The sequence below is a fragment of the Lepidochelys kempii genome, chromosome 25 (assembly GCF_965140285.1).
Source record: "Lepidochelys kempii isolate rLepKem1 chromosome 25, rLepKem1.hap1, whole genome shotgun sequence".
NCBI lineage: Eukaryota > Metazoa > Chordata > Testudines > Cheloniidae > Lepidochelys > Lepidochelys kempii.
Window position 1 is genome coordinate 19,276,535 of NC_136404.1, and position 7,333 is coordinate 19,283,867.

Here is a 7,333-nt window from a genome sequence, read left to right on the forward strand (position 1 = left end):
TCAGATTTTAGAAGGCACTTCAGATTCTTAAACCTTGGGTTGAGTGCTCTAACTATCTTTAAAAAATTCTCATTGGTACCTTCTTTGCATTTTGTCAAATCTGCAGTGAAAATGTTGTTAAAACGAACATGTGCTGGGTCATCATCCAAGACTGCTATAACATGAAATATATGGCAGAATGCAGGTAAAACGCAGAGCAGGAGACATACTATTCTCCCCCAAGGAGTTCAGTCACAAATTTAATTAACGCATCATTTTTTTAACGTCATCAGAATGGAAGCATGTCTTCCAGAATAGTGGCCATTAAGGGGCACACGAATGTTTAGCATATCCGGCATATAAATATCTTGTAATGCTGGCTACAAAAGTGCCATGTGAATGCCTCTTCTCGCTTTCAGGTGACCTTGAAAATAAGAATGGCAGCATTATCTCCTGTAAATGTAAATAAACATGTCTTAGCGATTGGCTGAACAAGAAGTAGGACTGGGTGGACCTGTAGGCTCTAAAGTTTTACATTGTTTTGTTTTTGAGTTCTATTATGTAACAAAAAAATCTACATTTGTAAGTTGCACTTTCACGATAAAGAGATTGCACTACAGTACTTGTATGAGGTGAATTGAAAAATATTTTTTAATAATTTTTACAATGAAAATATTTGTAATAAAATAATATAAAATGAGTTCTGTACACTTTAGTCTATGTTGTAACTGAAATCAAGATATTTGAAAATGTAGAAAAACATCCAAAATATTTAATAAATTTCAGTTGGTATCTATTGTATAACAGTGCGATTAAAACGGCGATTAGTCACGATTAATTATTTTGAGTTAATCATGTGAGTTAACTGTGATTAATCGACAGCCCTAGTGCAAAGTAATGCACATTGGAAAAAATAATTTCAAATGTGTACAAAGTGATGGACTCTAAATTAGCTGTTACCACTCAAGAAAGAGATCTTGGCATCATCCTGTCCCTCAATGTGGAGAGAGATATGCACAGCTTTCCCCGCCCCCTGCACACCCCTCCCAGATATGAATTGCACAAACTGGGTTTTGAAATAAACAAGAAACAAGTTTATTAATTACCAAAGTAAATTGTAAGTGATTATAAGGGATAGCAAACAGAACAAAGCAGATTACTAAGCAAGTAAAACAAAACATGCAAACTAAGCTTAATACACTCAAGAAACAGGTTACAAAATGTAATTTCTCACCCTAAATGTTGTTTTAGGCCAGCTGCAAAGTTTCTATAGCTTAGATTTCCAGTTATTTCTCTTTACAGACTGTATCCCTGTCTCAGCCTGGACTCAGCCCTTGCCTTTCCCTTCAGGTGTTTTTAGCAATCTTCCTTCTTGGACCAGGAGGCAATGGAGATGAGTGCTGATTGATTTATGCCCCAGCCTTAAATAGAATTTACATAAGGTGGGAAACTGTTGTTTCCAGTGGAAAAATACCAACAGTGTCCAAGGTGGTACTCTATACCAGGTGACATTGTCAGATGATCCTGCAGTGTCAAAGCAACATCCCAGGAAGCTGCTCAGGAAGGTGGGAGATTACTATCTCCAAAGTTCCAAATGGTTCATTCAGGCTGATTCCCTACTCTCTGGTGAGCATTCCCCCAAGTACACACACAGTTGTAATTGTTACATAGTCAGTATTCCTAACGTCAGATACATAAATGATACATTCATACAAATTGAGTAAACACATTCAGTAGATCAGAATCTTTTTAATGATACCTCACATGACCCATCTTTCATAAAATATATTTTGGTTATGCTATATTCATATCACAATATTTCTGTGAAGAATATGGGGTGTAACATCACAGTATGATTATACCTTGAATATTCTGTGACGTTCTAGTTCCCTCATCTTAAACATATATATATATATATTGGAAAAGGTGCAGAGAAGGGCAGTGAAAATGATTAGGGGTATGGAACAGTTTCTGTATGAGGAGAGATTAAAAAGACTGGGACCGTTCAGCTTAGAAAAGAGATGATAGAAGTTTATGAAATCATGAATTATATGGAGAAAGTGAATAAGGAAGTGTTATTTACCCCTTCATATAACAAAAGAACTATAGGACACCAATTAAATTAATAGACAGCAGGTTTAAACCAAACACAAGGAAGTACTTCTTCACACAACCCACAGTCAACCTGTGGAACTCATTGCCAGCGGATGTTGTGAAGGTTAAAAGTATAACTGGGTTCAAAGAAGAATTAGATCAGTTCATGGAGGATAGGTCCATTAGCCAAGATGGGCAGAGGTGCAACCCCATGCTCCAGGTATCCGTACGCCTCCAACTGCCAAAAACTGGGACTGGACAATGGGGGTTGAATCACTCAAAATTGCCCTGTTCTGTTCATTCTCTCAGAAGTACCCAGCGCTGGCTGCTGTTAGAAGACAGGCTACTGGGCTAGATGTACCATTGTTCTGACCCAGTATGGCCGTTCTTTTGAAGGAAAATGTAGGTCCTCCACTTAGGGAGGAAGAGCTAATAGCAGTTGATATCTAGAAAGGTAAGGTGTTGCCTGTTTTGCTTCAGTCTTCACTGAAAAGATAAACTGACCAGAAACTTAACACAATTAATACTAACAAAAATGGGAAAGGAACGCAAACCAGAATAGGGAAACAACAGGTTAAAGAATATTTAGATAAGTCAGATGTACTCAAGTTTCCAGGACCTGATAAAATGTACCCTATGGTACTTAAGCAACTGGTTGAAGCAGTCTTGGAACCATTAGTGATTATCTCTGAGAGCTCATGGAGGACGGGTGAGGTCCCAGAGGTTTGGAGAAGGGCAAACATAGTAGCTATCTTTAAAAAGTGGGGGAGAAGAGGACCCAGGAAATTATAAACCAGTCAGCCTAACTTTGATCCGTGGCAAGATACTGGAACAAATTATTAAGTAATCAGTTTGTAAGCACCTAGAGGATAATAGGGTAATAAATAATAGCCAACGTAGATTTGTCAAGAGCAAATCATGCCAAACTAACTTTATTGAAGAGGAATACTGCCCTAATGGCAGGTTTCAGAGTAGTAGCCGTGTTAGTCTGTATCCGCAAAAAGAAAAGGAGTACTTGTGGCACCTTAGAGACTAACAAATTTATTTGAGCATAAGCTTGGCATAAGCTTTTGTGACCTACATGAAAGCTTATGCTCAAATAAATTTGTTAGTCTCTAAGGTGCTACAGGTACTCCTTTTCTTTTTGCCCTAATGGGTGTGTGGGGAAACAGTAAACATGATATATCTTGATTTTCGTAAGGTTTTTGACAAAGTCTCACATAAGATTCTCATAAGTAACTAGGGAAATGTGCTCTAAATGAAATTACTATAAGGTGGGTGCACAACTGCTTGAAAGGTTGTACTCAAAAGAGTAGTTATCAATGGTTTGTTGTCAAAATGGGGATGTATCTAGTAGGGTCTCACAGGGGTCTGTCCTGGATCTGGTACTATTAAATATTTTCATTAATGACGTGATAATGGAGTGGAGAGTATGCTGATAAAATTTGCAGGTGACACAAAGCTCGGAGGGGTTGCTAGCACTCTGGAGGATGGGATTAGAATTCAAAAGGAGCCTGACAAATTGGAGAATTGGCCTGAAATCAACAAGATGAAAATCAATAAAGACAAATGGAAAGTACTACACTTAGGAATCATAGAATCATAGAATATCAGGGTTGGAAGGGACCCCAGAAGGTCATCTAGTCCAACCCCCTGCTCAAAGCAGGACCAATTCCCAGTTAAATCATCCCAGCCAGGGCTTTGTCAAGCCTGACCTTAAAAACCTCTAAGGAAGGAGATTCTACCACCTCCCTAGGTAACGCATTCCAGTGTTTCACCACCCTCATAGTGAAAAAGTTTTTCCTAATATCCAATCTAAACCTCCCCCACTGCAACTTGAGACCATTACTCCTCGTTCTGTCATCTGCTACCATTGAGAACAGTCTAGAGCCATCCTCTTTGGAACCCCCTTTCAGGTAGTTGAAAGCAGCTATCAAATCCCCCCTCATTCTTCTCTTCTGCAGGCTAAACAATCCCAGCTCCCTCAGCCTCTCCTCATAACTCATGTGTTCCAGTCCCCTAATCATTTTTGTTGCCCTTCGCTGGACTCTCTCCAATTTATCCACATCCTTCTTGTAGTGTGGGGCCCAAAACTGGACACAGTACTCCAGATGAGGCCTCACCAGTGTCGAATAGAGGGGAACGATCACGTCCCTCGATCTGCTCGCTATGCCCCTACTTATACATCCCAAAATGCCATTGGCCTTCTTGGCAACAAGGGCACACTGCTGACTCATATCCAGCTTCTCGTCCACTGTCACCCCTAGGTCCTTTTCCGCAGAACTGCTGCCTAGCCATTCGGTCCCTAGTCTGTAGCTGTGCATTGGGTTCTTCCATCCTAAGTGCAGGACCCTGCACTTATCCTTATTGAACCTCATCAGATTTCTTTTGGCCCAATCCTCCAATTTGTCTAGGTCCTTCTGTATCCTATCCCTCCCCTCCAGCGTATCTACCACTCCTCCCAGTTTAGTATCATCCGCAAATTTGCTGAGAGTGCAATCCACACCATCCTCCAGATCATTTATGAAGATATTGAACAAAACCGGCCCCAGGACCGACCCTTGGGGCACTCCACTTGATACCGGCTGCCAACTAGACATGGAGCCATTGATCGCTACCCGTTGAGCCCGACAATCTAGCTAGCTTTCTACCCACCTTATAGTGCATTCATCCAGCCCATACTTCCTTAACTTGCTGACAAGAATACTGTGGGAAACCGTGTCAAAAGCTTTCCTAAAGTCTAGAAACAATACATCCACTGCTTTCCCTTCATCCACAGAACCAGTAATCTCATCATAAAAGGCGATTAGATTAGTCAGGCATGACCTTCCCTTGGTGAATCCATGCTGGCTGTTCCTGATCACTTTCCTCTCATGCAAGTGCTTCAGGATTGATTCTTTGAGGACCTACTCCATGATTTTTCCAGGGACTGAGGTGAGGCTGACTGGCCTGTAGTTCCCAGGATCCTCCTTCTTCCCTTTTTTAAAGATTGGCACTACATTAGCCTTTTTCCAGTCATCCGGGACTTCCCCGGTTCGCCACGAGTTTTCAAAGATAATGGCCAATGGCTCTGCAATCACAGCCGCCAATTCCTTCAGCACTCTCGGATGCAACTCGTCCGGCCCCATGGACTTATGCACGTCCAGCTTTTCTAAATAGTCCCTAACCACCTCTATCTCCACAGAGGGCTGGCCATCTCTTCCCCATTTTGTGATGCCCAGCGCAGCAGTCTGGGAGCTGACCTTGTTAGTGAAGACAGAGGCAAAAAAAGCATTGAGTACATTAGCTTTTTCCACATCCTCTGTCACTAGGTTGCCTCCCTCATTCAGTAAGGGGCCCACACATTCCTTGGCTTTCTTCTTGTTGCCAACATACCTGAAGAAACCCTTCTTGTTACTCCTGACATCTCTGGCTAGCTGCAGCTCCAGGTGCGATTTGGCCCTCCTGATATCATTCCTACATGCCCGAGCAATATTTTTATACTCTTCCCTGGTCATAAGTCCAACCTTCCACTTCTTGTAAGCTTCTTTTTTATGTTTAAGATCCGCTAGGATTTCACCATTAAGCCAAGCTGGTCGCCTGCCATATTTACTATTCTTTCGACTCATTGGGATGGTTTGTCCCTGTAACCTCAACAGGGATTCCCTGAAATACAGCCAGCTCTCCTGGACTCCTTTCCCCTTCAAGTTATCAAGGAATCAGAAATCAAATGCACAACTTCAAAATGGGGAATAACTGACTAGACCGGGGTGGGCAAATGTTTTGGCCTGAGGGCCATATCTGGGTATGGAAATTGTATGGCGGGCCATGAGGGGTTGGGGTGCAGGCTCTGGCTGGGGGTGTGGGCTCTGGGGTGTGGCCAGAAATGAGGAGTTCGGGATGCGGGAGGGGTCTCCAGGCTGGGGTCAGGCTGAGGATGTGGGGTTGGGAGAGCAGGAGAGTGCTCCGGGCTGGGTCCGAGGGGTTCAGAGGGCAGGAGGGGAATTGGGATGGAGCATGGGGTTGGGGCATGGGAGAGGTTCAGGGGTGCAGGCTCTAGGGTGTGCTTACCTCAAGCAACTCCCAGAAGCAGCAGCATGTCCCCACTCCGGCTCTTATGCAGAGGCGCAGCCAGGCAATTCTGTGCACTGTCCCGTCCGCAGGCGCCACCGCTGCAGCTCCCATTGGCCGGGAACCATGGCCAATGGGAGTTGCGGCGGTGGCTCTTGGGGCAGCGTGTAGAGCCCCCTGGCTGCCCCTATGCATAGAAGGCGGGGACGACGACATGCTGTTGCTTCTGGGAGCTGGGCAGAGCAAGGCAAGCCCCTGACCCCGCTCCCCAACTGAAGCGGGGCCAGCCCTGGCCCCTGCTCCTCAGCGGAAGCTCGAGGGCCGGATTAAAATGTCTGGAGGGCCAGATGTGGCCCCTGGGCTGTAGTTTACCAACCCCCGGACTAGACAGTAGCACTGCTGAAAAGGATCTGGGGGGATATAGTGAACCACAAATAGAATGGGTCAGTAATGTGATGCAATGGCTAATATAATTTCAGGGTATATTTACAGGAGTATCATATCTAAGACACAGGAAATAATTGTCCCACTGTACTTGACACTGGTGAGGCTTCAGTTGCGGTACTGTGCACCCTCTGGGTGCCATACTTCAAGAAAAATATGGACAAGTTGTAGAGAGTCCAGAGGAGAGCAACAAAAATGATAAAAGGTTTAGCAAACCTGACCTATGATGGAAGGTAAAAAAAAAAAACTAGACATGTTTAGTCTTGAGAAAAGAAGGCTAAAAGGGGCTGGATAAGTCTTTAAATATGTTAAGGGCTGTTATAAGAGGACCGCGATCAATTGTTCTCCATATTCACTGAATGTAAGATAAGAAATAATGGGCTTAATCTTCACCAATGAAAATTTATGCTAGATATTAGGGAAAACGTTCTAACTGTAACGGTAGCAAAGCACTGGAATAGTCTTCAATGGTTGTGGAATCCCTATCATTGCCTAACCTTTTCTTAAAATCCTCCAAACACCTGTCAGGGATGAATTTGGTTTGCTTAGTCCTAAGTCAGTTTAGGGGGGCTGGATTTAGATGATCCCTTCAGGTCCCTTCCAGATCTACATGGAATGGGTGGGCTGTGCACATTAAGGAGTAAAGTTGCATCTTAAAATATTCCTTCCCATTGTTACTAATAAAACTGTAAATTAACAGTGACAGTTGTAAAATTCAAATTTACTTTTCATCATTTATTCTGTTCTTGTCCAATACCATAGGTAT